We start from the raw sequence: 16,749 nt of genomic DNA, 5'->3' as shown, positions 1-16,749 counted from the left end.
GAGAGAAACAATGCTTAGTTGGTTTCTTTGGAGTTTGGAGACAACACATCCCTCCTTTGGGTGTGCTACCCTGGCCCATTTACTGGGTGACCAGATAAGTAGCAAGTTTTGACTGGGGATGGAACAAAAGGAGGCTCTGCGACAGGTCCAGGCTGCTCTGCGACCTGCACTGCCACTTGGGCCATTTGATCCAGCAGGTCCAGTGGTGCTGAAGTTTCCATGGCAAATAGAGATGCTGTCTGGACCTCTGGCAGGCCCCTATAGGAGAATCACAATGCTCACCCTTAGAATTTTGGAGCAAAGCCTGGTCATCCTCTGCAAATAGCTACTCTCCTTCTGAGAAACAGCTTTTGGCCCGCTACTGGGCCTTAGTAGAGACTGAACGCTTAACCATGGGACATCAAGTTACCATGAGCCAAGTTGCCTTCTGTGAGCTGGGTATTGCACCCATATAAAGTTGGGCATGCACTAAAGCACTCCATCATAAAGTGGAAGTGTTATATATGAGACAGGGCTCAAGTGGGTCCTGAAGGCACAAGTGACATGAGGAAGTGGCCCAAACGCCCATGAGCTGCACTCCCGCCATGTTACCTTCTCTTTCCCAGCCCACAGCTTTGGCCTCTTGGGGAGTTCCTTACAATCAGTTGATTGAAGAGAAAACTCGGGCCTGGTTTACAGATGGTTCTGGACGAAATGCCTGTACCACCTGAAAGTGGACAGCTGCAGCACTGCAGCCCCTTTCTGGGACATCCCTGAAGGACGGTGGTGAAGGAAAAGCCTCCCAGTGGGCAGAACTTTGAGCAGTGCACCTGGTGGTTCATTTTGCTTGGAAGAAGTGGCCAGAGGTGAGTTTGTGCACTGATTCATGGGCTGTTGCCAATGGTTTGACAGGATTGTCAGGACTTGGAAGGAATGTGACTGGAAAATTGGTGACAAAGAGGTCTGAAGAAGCGGTATGTGGATAGACCTTTCTGAGTGAGCAAATAACATGAAAGTATTTGTGCCCCATGTGAATGTTCACCAGAGGGCGACTTCAGCAGAGGAAGATTTTAATCATGTGGGTAAGATGACCTGCTCTGTGGCTAGTGCTCAGCCTCTTTCCCCGTTCACTCCTGTCACTGCCCAGTGGGCTCATGAGCACAGTGGCCATGAAGGGAGGGACGGAGGCTATGCATGGGCTCAGCAACATGGACCTTCCCTTACCAAGGCTGACTTGGCTACACCCACTGCTGAGTGCCCAATCTGCCAGCAGCAGAGACCCACACTCAGCCTGATAGGGCGCCATTCCTCGAGGTGACCAGCCTGCTACCTGGTGGCAGGTTGATTACGTTGGACCACTTCCACCATGGGAAGGGCAACAATTTGTTTTAACTGGAAAAGACATATACTCCTGATATGGGTTTGCATTTCCTGCACACAATGCTTCTTCCAAACTACCATCCATGGACTTACCAAGTATCTTATCCACTACCATGCCATTGCACACAGCATTGCTTCTGAACAAGGAGTCCATCTCACCGCAAACGATGTGCAGGAACGGGCACACGCCCACGGAATTCACTTACCATGTGTAGCAGTTTGATATTATTGATGAATTCCAAAAAGAAATATTGGATTATGCTTGTAATCTGATCTGTACCTGGGCATGACTGAGTTATGATTAGTCACCCCGGACTCACAGATAAAAGGCATGGCAAAGAACAGAGTTGAGGGTTTCTGATGTTGGAGTTCGATGCTGAAGACTTAAGCTGGAGCCCCGGGAAGTCACCACAGAGAGGAAAGAGAAGCCAGCCCCAGGAAGGGAGGAACCTTGAACTCAGAGAAAAGCCAGACCTTGGAAGAGAGGAACCCAGAAAACCTGAACCCTTGCAGACGTCAGCAGTCATCTTATTCCAAATAGACTTTGGGGAGGGAAGTAACTTATGCTTTATGGCCCCGTATCTGTAAACTTCTACCCCAAATAAATACCCTTTATAACGCCCAGCAGGTTTCTGGTATTTTGCATCAGCACCCCTTTGGCTGACTAATACACCGTGTTCCCCATCATCCTGAAGCAGGTGGAATGATAGAATGGTGGAATGGCCTTTTTTTAATGTTTTTTTTTTTAATTTTTTATCATCTTTTTTTTAAAGCTACATAAATCACACAAAAAGTTACATTAAAAAATATAAAAGGTTCCCATATACCCCACTCCCCACACTCCCCACTCCTCCCACATCAACAACTTCTTTCATCTGTGTGGCACGTTCATTGCATTCGATGAAGACATTTTGGAGCTCTGCTGCACCAAATGGATTATGGAGAATGGCCTTTTGAAGACTCAGTTACGTGCCAACTAGGTGGCCATACTTTTCAAGGCTGGGGCAGTGTTTCCAGGAGGCTGCGTATGCTCTAGATCAGCGTCCACTCTACGGTGCTGAGTCACCCACAGCCAGGGAGAGGCCTTAGTTCCAAAGCGAGGAGCGCCGCCACCAGTGGGCACAAGGATTCCATCGAACTGGAAGTTAGCACTGCCACCTGGCCACTTTGGGCTCCTCTTACAACAGGCAAAGAAGGGAACTCCCGTACTAGCTGGGGTGCTTGGTCCTGGCTATCAAGGGGACACAGGACTGCATCTTCATCATGCGGGTAAAGAAGAGTTTGCCTGGAACACAGGAGATCCTCTGGGGCATCTCCTGGTACTGCCATGTCCTAGGATTAAAGTCAATGGAAAATTGCAACAACCCAACCCAAGAAGGACTAACAATGGCCCAGAATCTTGAGGAATGAAAGTTTGGGTCACCCCACCAGGCAGAGAACCACGGCCAGCTGAGGTGCTTACTGAGGGTACAGGGAACGTGGAATGGGTAGTGGAAGAAGGTTGCGATGACTATGAACTTACAGCAAGGGACCAGTTACGGAAAGAGGACTGTAATGGCCGTGAATCTTTCTTCCTTGCTTTGCTATGCGTGACATTTGAGCCAGTCAGTGGAAGGCCTTAAACAGGAAGTGATTTCAGCATTCAGAGAGCATTTTCCAGCTCCACTTTGGACAAGCCAAGATCTCCTGGGAACTCATCAAGGACCATTATTGGAACCCCTGGTTTGCAGCCTGTCTGTGGAATTTGGGCTTGTGCATCCCCATGGTTACGTGAGAGAATTTTATCAAATCTTCCTACTATTAGAACCACCAACAAGATGGTGGCAGAGTAAGGAGCTCCTAGAGTCAGCTCGGGCTACAGGGCAATCACCCAGCACTATCGACAGCTTTGGGGGCCTCAGGTGACCAGAAGAGCATCCCGCAACACCCTTGAAAAATAGAAGGAGGAGACTCCCCATCTGTACAGAAGATTCGTGAGTACAGCACTCACAGATATTATCTCATAATCTGTAACATTGCGGAGGCTTGCTGCCCATACTCCACTGGCAGCGCAGGCCGCCTCGGGAGATACTTTGTGGCTGGAACTGGAAGCTCCATTTCCCAAAAATGTGGGAGGAAGAGATGGTTCAGTGCCAACCTCAACAACTGATTAGTAAATTCAGAGGGCTAAAGTATAATCCTAAATAACAGCTCAAGTTTGAACCTGTCCAAGTCAGAAAGAGGCCAGTAGCTGCCATTTTAACTCCGCCCCCAGCAAGAGGGGAAACTGGGCTGATGGAAAATCACAGGGCTGGTAGGGACCGGCTTCTTTCCATCCATATCTGATTGCGTCTCTAGCCTGAGCCCCAGCCCCACCTCCAGCAGGGAGGAAGTAGAGGGGGCCTGAGTCAGCCTCCCGGGGTAACTGCAGGTACAGTTGGCTGGCACAGACTGAAGAGTTGGAAGTCTACGTGGGCAACTGCGGTCATCTTGGACCTGCACAGCATAGACTGCTGCCCACACCTGCAGCTCCATCCCCGCCCCAGGCAGGGGAGGAAGGGACGTGAAGCTTCGTCAGTCTCTCCAGGCAACTCCAGATAGTAGTGGACTGCACAACTTGGATTATTACACACGGCTGTGGCTCTGTCCTGATCCCTGGCAAAGGAGAAGGTTGCAAGCTGCTTCATCGTTCCCTGGGGCAACGCAGGCAGCTTGATCTCCCACAGCTTACAGCACCAACTACGTCCTTGGCTCCGACTACACAGCCAGCAAGGGAGAAAGGGCAGGAAGCCCTAAAGTAAAGAGAGAAACTGCACCTAGAATAAATGCATCTAGTAAGCCAGATGCCAAGACCCCAACAAAAAACTACAACCCACACCAAGACACAAGAAGATATGGCCCAGTTACAGGAACAAGATATGCCTCCAGATGACATAAAGGAGTTGACGCCCTTTCCTGTGCCCTTTTACCGTTGATTCAGTGCTTTAAGAGGCTAACACAAAAGGGTAAAGTAAGTCTCCATAACACCCAAAGAGGAGATTGTGAAACTCCCCTTTGGATCCTGTCTGGAGTCACAGATAACCAGAAAAAGAAAAAAAAAAAGGAGTTGAGACAACTCATCATAGATGTTCAAACAAATTTCCTTAATAAAATCAGTGAGCTGGCTAAAGAGATTAAGGATATTAAAAAGACATTGGATGAGCACAAAGAAGAATTTGAAAGCATACAAAGAAAAACAGCAGATCTTACAGGAATGGAAGGCGCAATAAATGAAATTAAAGGGAAGCGGACTTGGCCCAGTGGTTAGGGCGTCCATCTACCACTTGGGAGGTCCGCGGTTCAAACCCCGGGCCTCCTTGACCCGTGTGGAGCTGGCCCACGCGCAGTGCTGATGCGCGCAAGGAATGCCCTGCCACGCAGGGGTGTCCCCCACATAGGGGAGCCCCACGCACAAGGAGTGCACCCCGTAAGGAGAGCTGCCCAGTGCGAAAGAAAGTGCAGCCTGCCCAAGAATGGCACCGCACATACGGAGAGCTGACACAGCAAGATGATGCAACAAAAAAGAGACACAGATTCCTGGGCTGCTGACAACAACAGAAGCAGACAAAAAGAAAAGAACACCAGCAAATGGACACAGAGAACAGACAACTGGGGCGGGGGGGGGGGGGGGAAAGAAGGGGAAAGAAATAAATAAAATAAATTTAAAAAAAAAAATGAAATAAATGAAATAAAAAATACACTGTTGGTGGCCCTGCACAAGGAGAGCCACCCCATGCGAAACTGCCGCCCACCCAGGAGTGGTGCCACACACACGGAGAGCTGACGCAGCAAGATGACACAATAAAAAGAGACACAGATCCCCAGTGCTGCCCGATGAGAACACAAGCGGACACAGAAGAACACACAGCAAATGGACACAGAAAGCAGACAATGGTGGGGGCGGAAATATATAAATAAATCTTAAAAAAAAAAAAAACACTGTAGACATAAAACAGCAGATCTGAGGAAGCAGAAGAAAGGATTGGTGAGCTTGAAGAAATGGCCTCTGAAAGCGAACATACAAAAGAACAGATGAAGAAAAGAACGGAAAAAATTGAACAAGGTCTCAGGGAACTAAATGACAACAAGAGACAAGCAAAGATATGTGTCATGGGTGTCCCAGAAGGAGAAGAGAAGGGAGAAGAGGCAGAAGGAATATCTGAAGAAATATTGGCAGAAAATTTCCCAACCCTAATTTTGTTGTGTTGTTGTTGCATCATATTGCTGTGTCAGCTCTCCGTGTGTGCAGCGCCATTCCTGGGCAGGCTGCACTTTCTTTCACGCTGGGCGGCTCTCCTTACGGGGCGCACTCCTTCTGTGTGGGGCTCCCCTACGCGGGGGACACCCCTGCGTGGCAGGGCACTCCTTGTGCACATCAGCACTGCGCATGGGCCAGCTCCACAAGGGTCAAGGAGGCCCGGGGTCTGAACCGTGGACCTCCCATGTGGTAGGCGGATGCCCTCTCCATTGGGCTAAGTCCGCTTCCCTCCCAACCCTATTGAAGGACATAGATATCCATGTCTAAGAAGCACAAGGTACTGTCATGGTACTGGCATAAAGGTAGACACACAGACCAATGGAATGGAACTGAACTGAAGGTTCAGAAACAGATCCTCACATCTATATGGTCAGGTGATTTTTCACAAGCCAGTCAAACCCACCCAGCTCAGGCAGAACATTCCATTCAACAAATGGTGCTGAGACAACTGGATATCCATAGCCAAAAGAAAGAGGACCCCTATCTCACACCGTATGCAAAAATTGACTCACAATAGATCAGATTTTAAATATAAAGTCGAGAACCATAAAGCTTCTAGAAGAAAATGTAGGAAAACATCTTCAAGACCTGGTGGTGGATTCTTAAAGGAGGTAGAGGATGGCTGAAAAGGAGCACTGATGCTTAATATATGTAGAAGTTTTAGTTCACTGTAAAAGTGTGGAAATGCAGTGTTGATGGCAATGCGTTATAGTTGAGCAACAGTTGGTTTATAAGTGGGATTGTGGATGGAAAGGGTAGTCTAGGGATGTAAACGACCATGAAAGGAAGCTAGAGAATCACCTAGGGACTGAGTAACAGTGAACCCAGAGGTGGAGGATTGTGGTCGATGGTACAGATGCAAGAGTGTCCTTCTGTGAGTTAGAGCAGATGTACATCACTACTGCAGGGTGGTGGGAATGTGGAGAAGCATGGGAAAAATACAACTGGAGTGACTGTGGACTGTGGTGAACAGCAATACTGTGATATTCACACATCTATGCCAAAAATGTACTGTGTTGATAATGGGGGAGTATGGAAAAAGTGAGCCAAATGGACACAATGGACCATGGCTGGTGGTAATAGTCTGATGATATTATCTCATAATCTGTATACATGTGTATGATTTTTTTGTAAGTTCACAACTTCTGTAATAAAAAATATATTAAAAAAAAAAATAGGGTGGGTTGGGGGAAAATTACATCAAATGTGAGATATGGACTATAGTTAGCATAAGATTTTTTTTTTTGGTTTGCATTAGATGTATTTTTTATTTAATTTTTAATCTTTAAATGCAAAAGCCACACAGAACGAAACTTCTTAAAGTGGTATATCTATAAAGAAAGAACCTGGTATCTTCAGAGGGAAATCTCCCTGTGAGCATTCATCACCAAATTTCGCATAAGGTTTTTTAAAAGATTTATTTATTTCTTACCACCCTCATTGTTTGTGCTGTCTGCTCTCTGCCTTGCTCATTTTTTTAGGAGGCACTGGTAACTGAACCCAGGACCTCCAATGTGGGAGGGAGGTGCCCAGTTGCTTGAGCTACCTCCACTCCCTGCTTGTTGTGTCTCTCATTGTTTCCTCATTGTGTCTCCTTGTTGCATCATATTGTTGCATCAGCTTGCTGCACCAGCCCATTGCATCAGTTTGTCATCTTGCTTGTTTTCTTTGGAAGGCACCAGGATCGAAACCTGGGACCTCCCATGCAGTCGCCCCTCGGGCTGAAGTGTGGTTTGCTGACCTGGCGGGGGGCGGCGGCCGCGGTAGGCCTATTCCAAACCACTGCCCCCATAATAGGGTGGTTGGTCGGGCCCACCGCCACCCCTGCAGGAAGCTCGGCACGGGCGCAGAGTGCCCTCGGGTCTCCCCTTCTCGGCAGCCATGCTTCCGTGGCCGCCCCTCCTCCCAGATAGCGCCACACGATGCCTTCTTTCTCCCTGCACAGGCGCAGGGTGGAAAATTCCAGTCTGCCCTTTTCCCCTCCCCCGACAGCAGCAACAGCCAGGCGTGGGCGGGAAACTCAAGTCTGCCCTCCACCCCAGCAACAGCAGCCACCAATCCCTAAACCCTGCCCCTTCCCCCAGCAACAGCAACAGCCAATCCCTAACCACCACCCCTCCCCCGTCCAGTACCTCCCACTGACCTTTCTCCGGCAACCAATCAGAACAGGGCGTGGCTTCGACCAATCAGCCTTCCCCAGCCCCTATAAAACTGTTGCCTCTCCCTCAATAAAGTGGACTTGCGTGTTTACCTTGTCTCCGTGGTAGTTCTTCTGCCGTGCGCCCTCCAGTCCTGAGAGCCCCCGACAAGGGCCTGGCCTCCCTTGTCCCCAGTTCGTCGCCTGCTTCTCCGGGCGACCCCCTCGTCGCCGGCTTCGCCGGGCGACCCCGTCAGCCGAACCGTGCAACCCCTGTGAGACCGACCCCTCGTCTGTTGCCGGACCGACCCCTCGTCCCAAGCTGGACCGACCCCTCGTCCCAAGCTGGACCGACCCCTCATCCCAAGCGGGACCGACCCCTCGTCCCGAGCTGGACCGACCCCTCGTCCGCAGCCAGACCCCACCACCACCGACCGAGCCAGCCGCCGCACTCCCATGTGGTAGGTGGGCACCCAATTGCTTGAGCCACATCCAGTTCCCTAGCATAAGATTTTGACAATCTTCTTTCACAATTTGTAAATGTCTCACAACAATGCAAGGTGTCGGTGGTGGGTTGATACATGAGACCACTGTATGACGTTATGCATGTTTGTTTTGTAAACTCACAACTTTTACTATACACTTATTGTTTATATATGTTCACGTATGAATGATATTTTAAAAATGGGGTGGGTTGGGGAGAAAATACACCAAATGTTAAGACACTTTTGTTAGTAGTAATATTTTGAGGATGCTCTTTCATCATTTGTTAAAAATGTTTCACAACAATGCAAGATATTGGTGGTGGGGTGAAGTATGAGAGTCCTGTGTGTTTGTTACGTAAACTCACAGCTTTTACTATACACTTATTGCTTAAGTATGCTTATGCATGAATGATATACTTTGATAAATTTTTTAAATGAAAAAAAATCTCATACTATTTAGATATCTCCCGTCGATTCTGTTTCACCAGAGAACCCTAGTATACTCATCCTAGGTGAAAAATCTCCTCCTCGTTGTTCCCACGCTGGTTGAGCCGCGGAACCCAGCAGGCATGTGGTCAACTCCCACTGTCAGTTCTTCTTGTTAGTTTATCCAGAGTTATCCTCTCCTGGATAACTGTCAAAACAATGACGACGGGCCAGCCCCACCCCAAAAGCAGGAGTATCTTCAATGCAAGCAGAGTCATTCCGTTCCTCTGCCCCACAATACCTACGTTCCTTCTCAGACTTAAGCAGTCAGTGTGGACATTGTCCCAAATCCCTCAAGGTTAAGGAAGGAAGAAAAAGAAGGCAGGGAGGAGGGTCACCGCTGACCAACGGGCATTATTATCATAGTTATTAACTTGTGTTAACTGAGTAATTTGTAACATTGATATATTTTTAAAAAAAAATCCCTGCCTCCTCCCTTCCTGAGCTAGGAGATTTTTTTAGCTCAGGAAAAAATCTGAGTTAAAAAAATCTCAAAGGAGTGTAAAGCTCTGAGTGTAAAACTTTGGCTGATCTTTCACTAAATTCCACTCAATTCTCTAAGACACTCTACCATTATATTTCACAAGGCAATGAAATGACTTTCCCTTGGGAATCAAGTGCATTAAAATGAGGAACTGGGAAGCAGATGTGGCTCAGTGATTGGGCTTCCACCCATCACATGGGAGGTCCCGGGACCGGTTACTGGTGCCTCCTGGAGAAGGGGGGCTGACGTGGCAGGCAGGCGCAGCGAGCTGACGCAACGAGATGGCGCAACGAAAGAGACACAAAGAGGAGAGACAATGAGAGATTCAACAAAGCACGGCTCAGGTGACTGAGCACCTCTCTTCCACATAGAAGGTCCCGGGTTCAGTTCCTGGTGCCTCCTAAAGAGAAGACGAGCAGACACAGACAGCACACAGCAAGTGGACGCAGAGAGCAGGGAGTGACCACAAACAAGGGTGGGGGGAGATAAATAAAATACATCTTAAAAAAAAAAATGAGGATGTGAGGAACCCCATGTGGAGGCAATGTAGCTCGGCTGGGCCAGCATCGGCCTGTGTCAGGTCAGGCCCAATACTGTGTTAGACGCTGTGGACACAAGGGTGCCAGCCTGCAGGGCGGGTGCCAGCCAGCCAGGTATACCACCTCAGCGCAGAAAGACGCTGTCAAATAAAGGACAGGGGGTGAGGGGGGGTGTCGTCGCCAGGACATCTGATGAGGTTCCATCCTTAAGTGCGTATGTGCCTAGGAGAAAGCTCAGAAAGCTATAAACCAAAACGCAGCCTGCCAGCGGTCTCTCCTGGATGGTGAGGGGATGAGTTATTTTAACGTTCCTTCTCTTGTTACTCATGGGTAACTCCTAAATATTACACTGAGTAGGGGATTTCTTAAGAGTTAGGGATTTAAGGGGCCGGCCGTAGGATCCAGGATGCTTTGGTAGCAAACGAGGGGGCTGGGGAGACGGAAGGGGGGAGGGGGCAGGGTGGGAAGTGGAAGCGGGGGGCTCCAGAGCCGAGGGAGGAGGCTTGAGGACCAGGGAGTGGTTTACTCTCCTCCTCACCTCCCAAACCGGGCAAAACATCTGAGAGAAGGTTTTCAAGAGACTGGCCGCCAGGCGATGAGGGACGGTGGTGCCTGAGAGGCCAAACGGGCAGGGGAGGCCCCGTGCCTGTCCCAGGCCAAGCCCGGGACTCCCTGAGGGGAGGAGGCGGAGTCTAAGGCAGGGGACCCGCAGTGGGACCGGATGAGCACGCTGGAGTGCATCCCCAGTGGACTGCTAGGCAGGAACGGAGAGAGACCAACTACTGACACCTGCGACGTGTAGTCTGACTCTTAGAACACGCGCTGAGGTTCCAACTGTCGTCCATTGTGGAAAAAGCAGAAGTAGAGAGACAGTAACCAGATGAATGGAGGGAAACGGATGTGGCTCAACCAACTGGGCTCCTGTCGACCATATAGGAGGTCCAGGGTTCGATGCCCAGGGCCTCCTGGTGAGGGCGAGCTGGGCCACATGGAGTGCCAGCCCATACAGGAAAGCCGCCCAGTGCAGGAGTGCCAGCTGACGTGGAGAGCTGGCACAGCAAGAGGATGCAACAAGAGACGCAGAGGAGAGAAAATAAGAAGACATAGCAGAACAGGGAGCTGAGGTGGCGCAAGAGACTGATGGCCTCCCTCCCACTCCAGAAGGTCCCAGGATCGGTTCCCAGAGCTGCCCAATGAGAAGACAAGCAGACACAGAAGAACACACAGCAAATGGACACAGAGAGCATAACAACAGGGGGTACAACATGGGGGCGGGGGAAGATAAATAATCTTTTTTTTCTTTAAAAGGTTTATTTTTTTTTATTTCTTTCCCCTTCCCTGCTGCCCCCTCTGGAGTCTGCTCTCTGCATCCATTCGCTGTGTGTTCTTCTGTGTCTGCCTGTATTCTTGTCAGCAGCACCAGGAAACTGTGTCACTTTTTTTGGTGCATCATCTTGCTGCGTCAGCTTTCCGTGTGTGCGGTGCCACTCCTGGGCAGGCTGCGCTTTTTTCGTGTGGGGCGGCTCTCCTTGCTGGGCGCACTCCTTGTGCGTGGGGCTCCCCTACGCGGGGGACACCCCTGCGTGGCAGGGCACTCCTTGTGCACATCAGCACCGCGCATGGGCCAGCTCCACACGGGTCAAGGAGGCCCTGGGTTTAACCCTGGACCTCCCATGTGGTAGGTGGATGCTCTTTCCATTGAGCCACAACCACTTTCCAAAAATAAATCTTTTAAAAAAAAAGATGGTTTCCAAAAGGTTGGGGGGGGGGGATGGACAGGTGGAGCACAGAGGATTTTTAGTGATGTGCTTCCGTATGACACAATAATGGTTACATGACATTACCCGTTTGCCAAACCCCTATAGAAATGTGCAACACAAAACGTGAGCCCTAATGTCAACTATGGACATCAATTACTAACAATGTACCAAAACTGGGTCATCAATTGTAACGATCTACACCGATGCAAGATGTTACTAATAGGGGAGGAGACTTGGGGGTCCCAGAAGGAGTATACGGGAACCCTACAGATGCACTTGATTTTTCTGTAAACCTAAAACTGTTCTAAAATATAAAGCCTTAAAATATTTAAAGCATATGATCTGGTAAGTTTTGACGTATGTATGTAAAGGTGAAACCATCGTTCTCCACTCACCACTCGCCCCTGCCTGGACACCCACAGAAGCACTAGGCTCTACTGCGCATCTCGTGAAGTGATGGCTTCAGGCAGGGCTCAGAAAGAATAAACTAGATGAGGGCTTGGCAGGGAACCTTCCGGGCACAGGAGCAGGCAGTCCCTGTGTGAGACACTGGCCACTTAGGAGACACGTGTGATGTGACAGTAAGCAACAGCAGCGTCCGGCAAGGATTCTGGCTTCAGCAGTGGGACTTGACTCTGATCAAACCTCTTGAGCAGCGGTTCTTAAACTCTGCTGTTTACGGGCCCCAGTGGACCCGCAGGGCACAGAGGTTCTTGGACTGGAGCACCTGCACCCCGTAAGAATAGGGGCGAAAGGTGCCAGAGGGAATGGGGGTAAAAAGGTAAATGTGGAACTCGCGCTGGGATGTTTGGCCAAGGGTTAGCACATCAAGGGGAAGTATACCCTTACCAGAGTGGGGAAGGGCCCAGAAGGTACCTGGTTCTTCAGGATCTCAGACAGAGACAGACGCCGGCTCTGATGGGCCCAGCTTTGTGCCTCCTGAACAGTGCAGAGAATGAAATGGTGAGGGCATCTCTGCCCACCAAGAATGAGTAGAAAGGAAGCGGACATGGCTCAACAGATAGGGCGTCCGCCTACCATATGGAGGGTGCAGGGTTCAAACCCAGGGCCTCCTGACCTGTGTGGCGAGCTGGCCCACGTGCTGTGCAACCATACACGTGCGCAGGGAGTGCCGTGCCCACGTAAGGGAGCCCCCCACACAAGGAGTGCGCCCCGCAAGGAGAGCCGCCCTGCATGAAGAAAGCACAGCCCGCCCAGGAGCGGCACCGCGCACACGGAGAGCTGATGCACCAAGATGATGGAACAAAAAAAGAGATGCAGTTTCCCGGTGCCGCTGGGTAATACAAGCCGACACAGAAGAACACACGGCTAATGGACAGAGAGAGCAGACAAGAGGGGGAAGGTGAAAGAAATAAAAAATAAATCTTAAACAAAAACGAATGAGTAGAAACAGCCAGCCTCCACTGGTCCAACAGAGCTGGACGGGGTCCCTGTGCATGGGGCCACCTGTGGGTCCTTTGGGCTACTTAAAAGTGGCTCTCTTTGTGGAATCCAACCCCCTTGGGTCTACTGAGACACTGCTGTTGTTTTTCATCCATTTGGTTGATACATGTTACTAAAGCATGCAGTCCATCCAAAGTATACAATCAGGAAAGCAAACAAAAACCACCTCTGCTGTTGACTACCATTAAATGGCATCACCGGGAGAGATTTTTAAACTGCGGTGGCCTGGGCTCCACCCCCAGATATCCATTTAACTGGCTTGGAATTGGGGCTAGGTTTTGACTGTTTCCCAGGTAGACTCAACATCCACGAGTGTTAGAATTCCTCACTCACAGCAACTATGGGAACTAAAGGAACGCGTTAAACGACAAAACAAACCGGCAGATCTAGAAGGTGGGATCTTCCTCAAGCCAGGTGACCCACTTCCTGTAACGTATTTGGGAAACTGAATTTTGTGTGCCAATGAAAGACGAGGGTTTTTTTTAAAGATTTATTTTTTTATGTATTTATCTCCCCCCTTCCCCACTGTCTGCTCTGTGTCCTCGCTGTGCGTTCTTCTGCATCCGCCTGCATTCTTGTCAGCGGCACCGAGAATCTGTGTCTTTTGGTTGTATCCTCTTGCTGCGTCAGCTCTCCGGGTGTGCAGCACCACTCCCGGGCAGGCTGCACTTTTTTCAAGCGGGGTGGCTCTGTGCGCATGCGGCTCCCCTAGCGGGGGACACCCCTGTGTGGCATGGCATTCCTTGAGTGCATCAGCACTGCACATGGGCCAGCTCTGCACGGGTCAAGGAGGCCCAGGGTTTGAACCCTGGACCTCCCATGTGGTAGGCGGACGCTCTATCGTTGGTTGAGCCAAATCCATTTCCCGAAAGACAAGCTCTTAAGCCCTGTATAGGCAGAAGAAATTCAGTCACACAGGAAGAAGCCAGGAGGTGACACAAGGAGGTCGCCCTCTCAAGGGCGGCTGAGAGGCAAGCCAAAGAACCCCGAGGATTGCGTCGAGCCAGGGCCAGACACCAGGGAGAAAGCACGCTGCTGCTGACGGCTTGATTTCAAACCTCTAGCTTCCCAAAATGTGAGCCAATAAATGCTCATTACGTAACTCAAACCTCTTGTGTGGTATTTGTCGTAGCAGCCCAGCAAACTAAGACACAAACCAAAGGTGCAGGGGAGGGGGACTTCTCTAGATTAAAGCCCAAATACAGCGTGTAGACCTGGTTTGGATCCTGATTTAAACAAATCGACTGTAAAAGACATTTTGGGGACCACCAGGGAAATGGTGATTGTGGGCTGGATACTGGATGATACCGAAGAATCACGAGGAATTTTGTCAGACAGGGTAATGTCATTGTTCGTATGTGAGAAGACACATACTGGAAGTGGAGGGGTGAGATGACACGGAGCCTGGGATTTGCTTTCAATTACTTCAACAAGGAAAAGAGAAACAAAAAAGGGACACGTGAAGCAAATGTGACAAAATCTCCATTACTGCTTGGAGGCTAGGTCTAGGGGATTTGTTGTACTACTCGACTTAGTATGCTGGAAATTTTTCATAGCAAGGTGTTGGTGGAGGGCTGGTGTACGGGACCCCTGCATGATGTTATGCGTGTTTGCTTTGTAACTTCACAACTTCTACTAGACATTATTGTTTATGTATGTTCTTACATAAATGACATAAAGGTAATAATAATAATAGGGTGGATGGGGGGAAATACTTTGGTTAGCAGTAATATTTTGACAACGCTCTTTAATCACCAGTTAAAAGTGTTTAACAGTGCAAGGCATTGATGATAGGGTGAGGTATGAGAGCCCTGTATGATGTTATATATGTTCTTTTAGTAAGTTCACAACTATTACTGTTTATACGTGTTTACGTATGATGGATGTACTTCAATAAACTTTTAAAAAAGTCATTAGCTAAGGGAGCGTGTGTAGCTCAGTGGCTGAGAGCCTGGTTCACATGTATGAGGTCCTGGGTTCAAAACCTGGTACCTCCTAAGAATTTTTAAAAATAAAAAAGTCGTTAGCTGCTTCCAAACCCCAACGTCTTAGCAGCTCTGCCTCTGTTTACTCCGTGCCCCCCAAATATGTAGTTGCCATGGGACCAAATCTAGGGGCAGGTGCGTGGCTGGGAGCAGTGGTGTGAGGAGAGCTGACGGCGGCAGGGTGGAGCGGGTCTAGCTCGCCCTCCCTGCACACGTAGGTGTCCCGGCCGGGCGCAGAGCGCACGCGGCAGGAGCCGACACGGCCGGGCCTACGGTGAGGCAGGTGAGGTGCGTGGGCCACAGAACGGCAGGAGCTGCCCCGTCCTTGCGCAGCCCCGGGGGTATGCCTCCCTCAGCTCTGCTCTCAGCACCTTGCAGGCCTCGGTCTCGTCCTGGTCCTAGGGCGCTGGGGCCTCAACGCGCCTCCTGGGAACTAGGGGCCCTGCCCTCCCGGGAGTCAGGGAAGGACACAGGAGAGGCGTCCTCCAGGGGAAGGGGCTGCCTGCCCAAACCATCACTCACAGCCTGCTCAGACTGCTAACAAGGGGCGCGTTCTCAGGCGGAATGTGGCTCCTTCCTGGAGCCCTGACTTCCGCCGTCATCTACCTGGTTCTGAGGAACAGAACACTGGTCCGTGTGGTCACTGCACGGCATTCACCACCACCACCCCCCCCTTGCCCCCAAAAGAAAAAAAAGAAAACAAAAGAGAACTGCCGCGGCCTTCCCTACCTGAGCTCAGGCCAGGACCCCGGCGCCTCTGGACCTCTGGTGCCCTCTGCTGGTCTTTCCAATTACAGCAGTCAGAAAGACAGCATTGAGGACAACCTGCGACAGGCCTTGCAAGGTGGAATGATTAAAGTTAATCAAGAATACATTTGGGGGGGGGGGGGGGGAAGCAGACTTGGCCCAGTGGAGAGGGCATCCGCCTGCCACATGGGAGGTCCGCGGTTCAAACCCCAGGCCTCCTGACCCATGTGGAGCTGGCCCATGTGCAGTGCTGATGCACGCAAGGAGTGCCGTGCCACGCAGGGGTGTCCCCCCAAGTAGAGGAGCCCCATGCGCAAGGAGTGCGCCCCCTAAGGAGAGCTGCCCAGCGCGAAAGAAAGTGCAGCCTGCCCGGGAATGGCCCCGCACACATGGAGAGCTGATGCAGCAAGATGACGCAACAAAAAGAAACACAGACTCCTGGTACTGCTGACAAAATGGAAGCAAAGAAGAACACGCAGCAAATGGACACAGAGGACAGACAACTGGGGCGGGGGGCGGCAGGAAGAGAAGATAAATAAATAAAATTAAAATACATTTGGGAAAGCGGATTTGGTTCAACGGATAGAGTGTCTGCTTACCACATGGGAGGTCCGCGGTTCAAACCCTGGGCCTCCTTGACCCGTGTGCAGCTGGCCCACGCGCAGTGCTGATAATACGCAAGGAGTGCAGTGCCAAGCAGAGGTGTCCCCCACATAGGGGAGCCCCATGCGCAAGGAGTGTGCCCCGTAAGGAGAGCCGCCCAGTGTGAAAGAAAGTGCAGCCTGCCAAGGAGTGGGGACGCACACACAGAGAGCTGACACAGCAAGATGATGCAACAAAAAGAGACACAGATTCCGGGTGCTGCAGCATAATACAAGCCGATGCAGAACACACAGTGAATGGACACAGAAAGTAGACTATAGGAGGTAAGGGGAAAGAAATTGAAAAAAAAAAAAAACTTTAAAAAAAGAATACTTTTGAAGAAAAAGGGAGGCCTTGAAAATGCTCACATTAAACTCAAGTGTCT

At 50.3% G+C, this 16,749-nt stretch overlaps 1 non-coding gene across 1 annotated transcript; it reads left to right on the top strand.

Moving 5' to 3' along the window:
- Nucleotides 1-4,295: 4,295 nt before the first annotated feature.
- On the top strand, nucleotides 4,296-4,417 carry LOC111764774 (small nucleolar RNA SNORA26). The gene has a single exon (XR_002797299.1). It is a non-coding gene; the product is annotated as a small nucleolar RNA SNORA26 (small nucleolar RNA).
- Nucleotides 4,418-16,749: the final 12,332 nt, after the last annotated feature.

This window comes from Dasypus novemcinctus, chromosome 30 (genome assembly GCF_030445035.2).
Source record: "Dasypus novemcinctus isolate mDasNov1 chromosome 30, mDasNov1.1.hap2, whole genome shotgun sequence".
NCBI classification, from domain to species: domain Eukaryota; kingdom Metazoa; phylum Chordata; class Mammalia; order Cingulata; family Dasypodidae; genus Dasypus; species Dasypus novemcinctus.
This window is presented reverse-complemented; position numbering and strand designations above follow the sequence as displayed.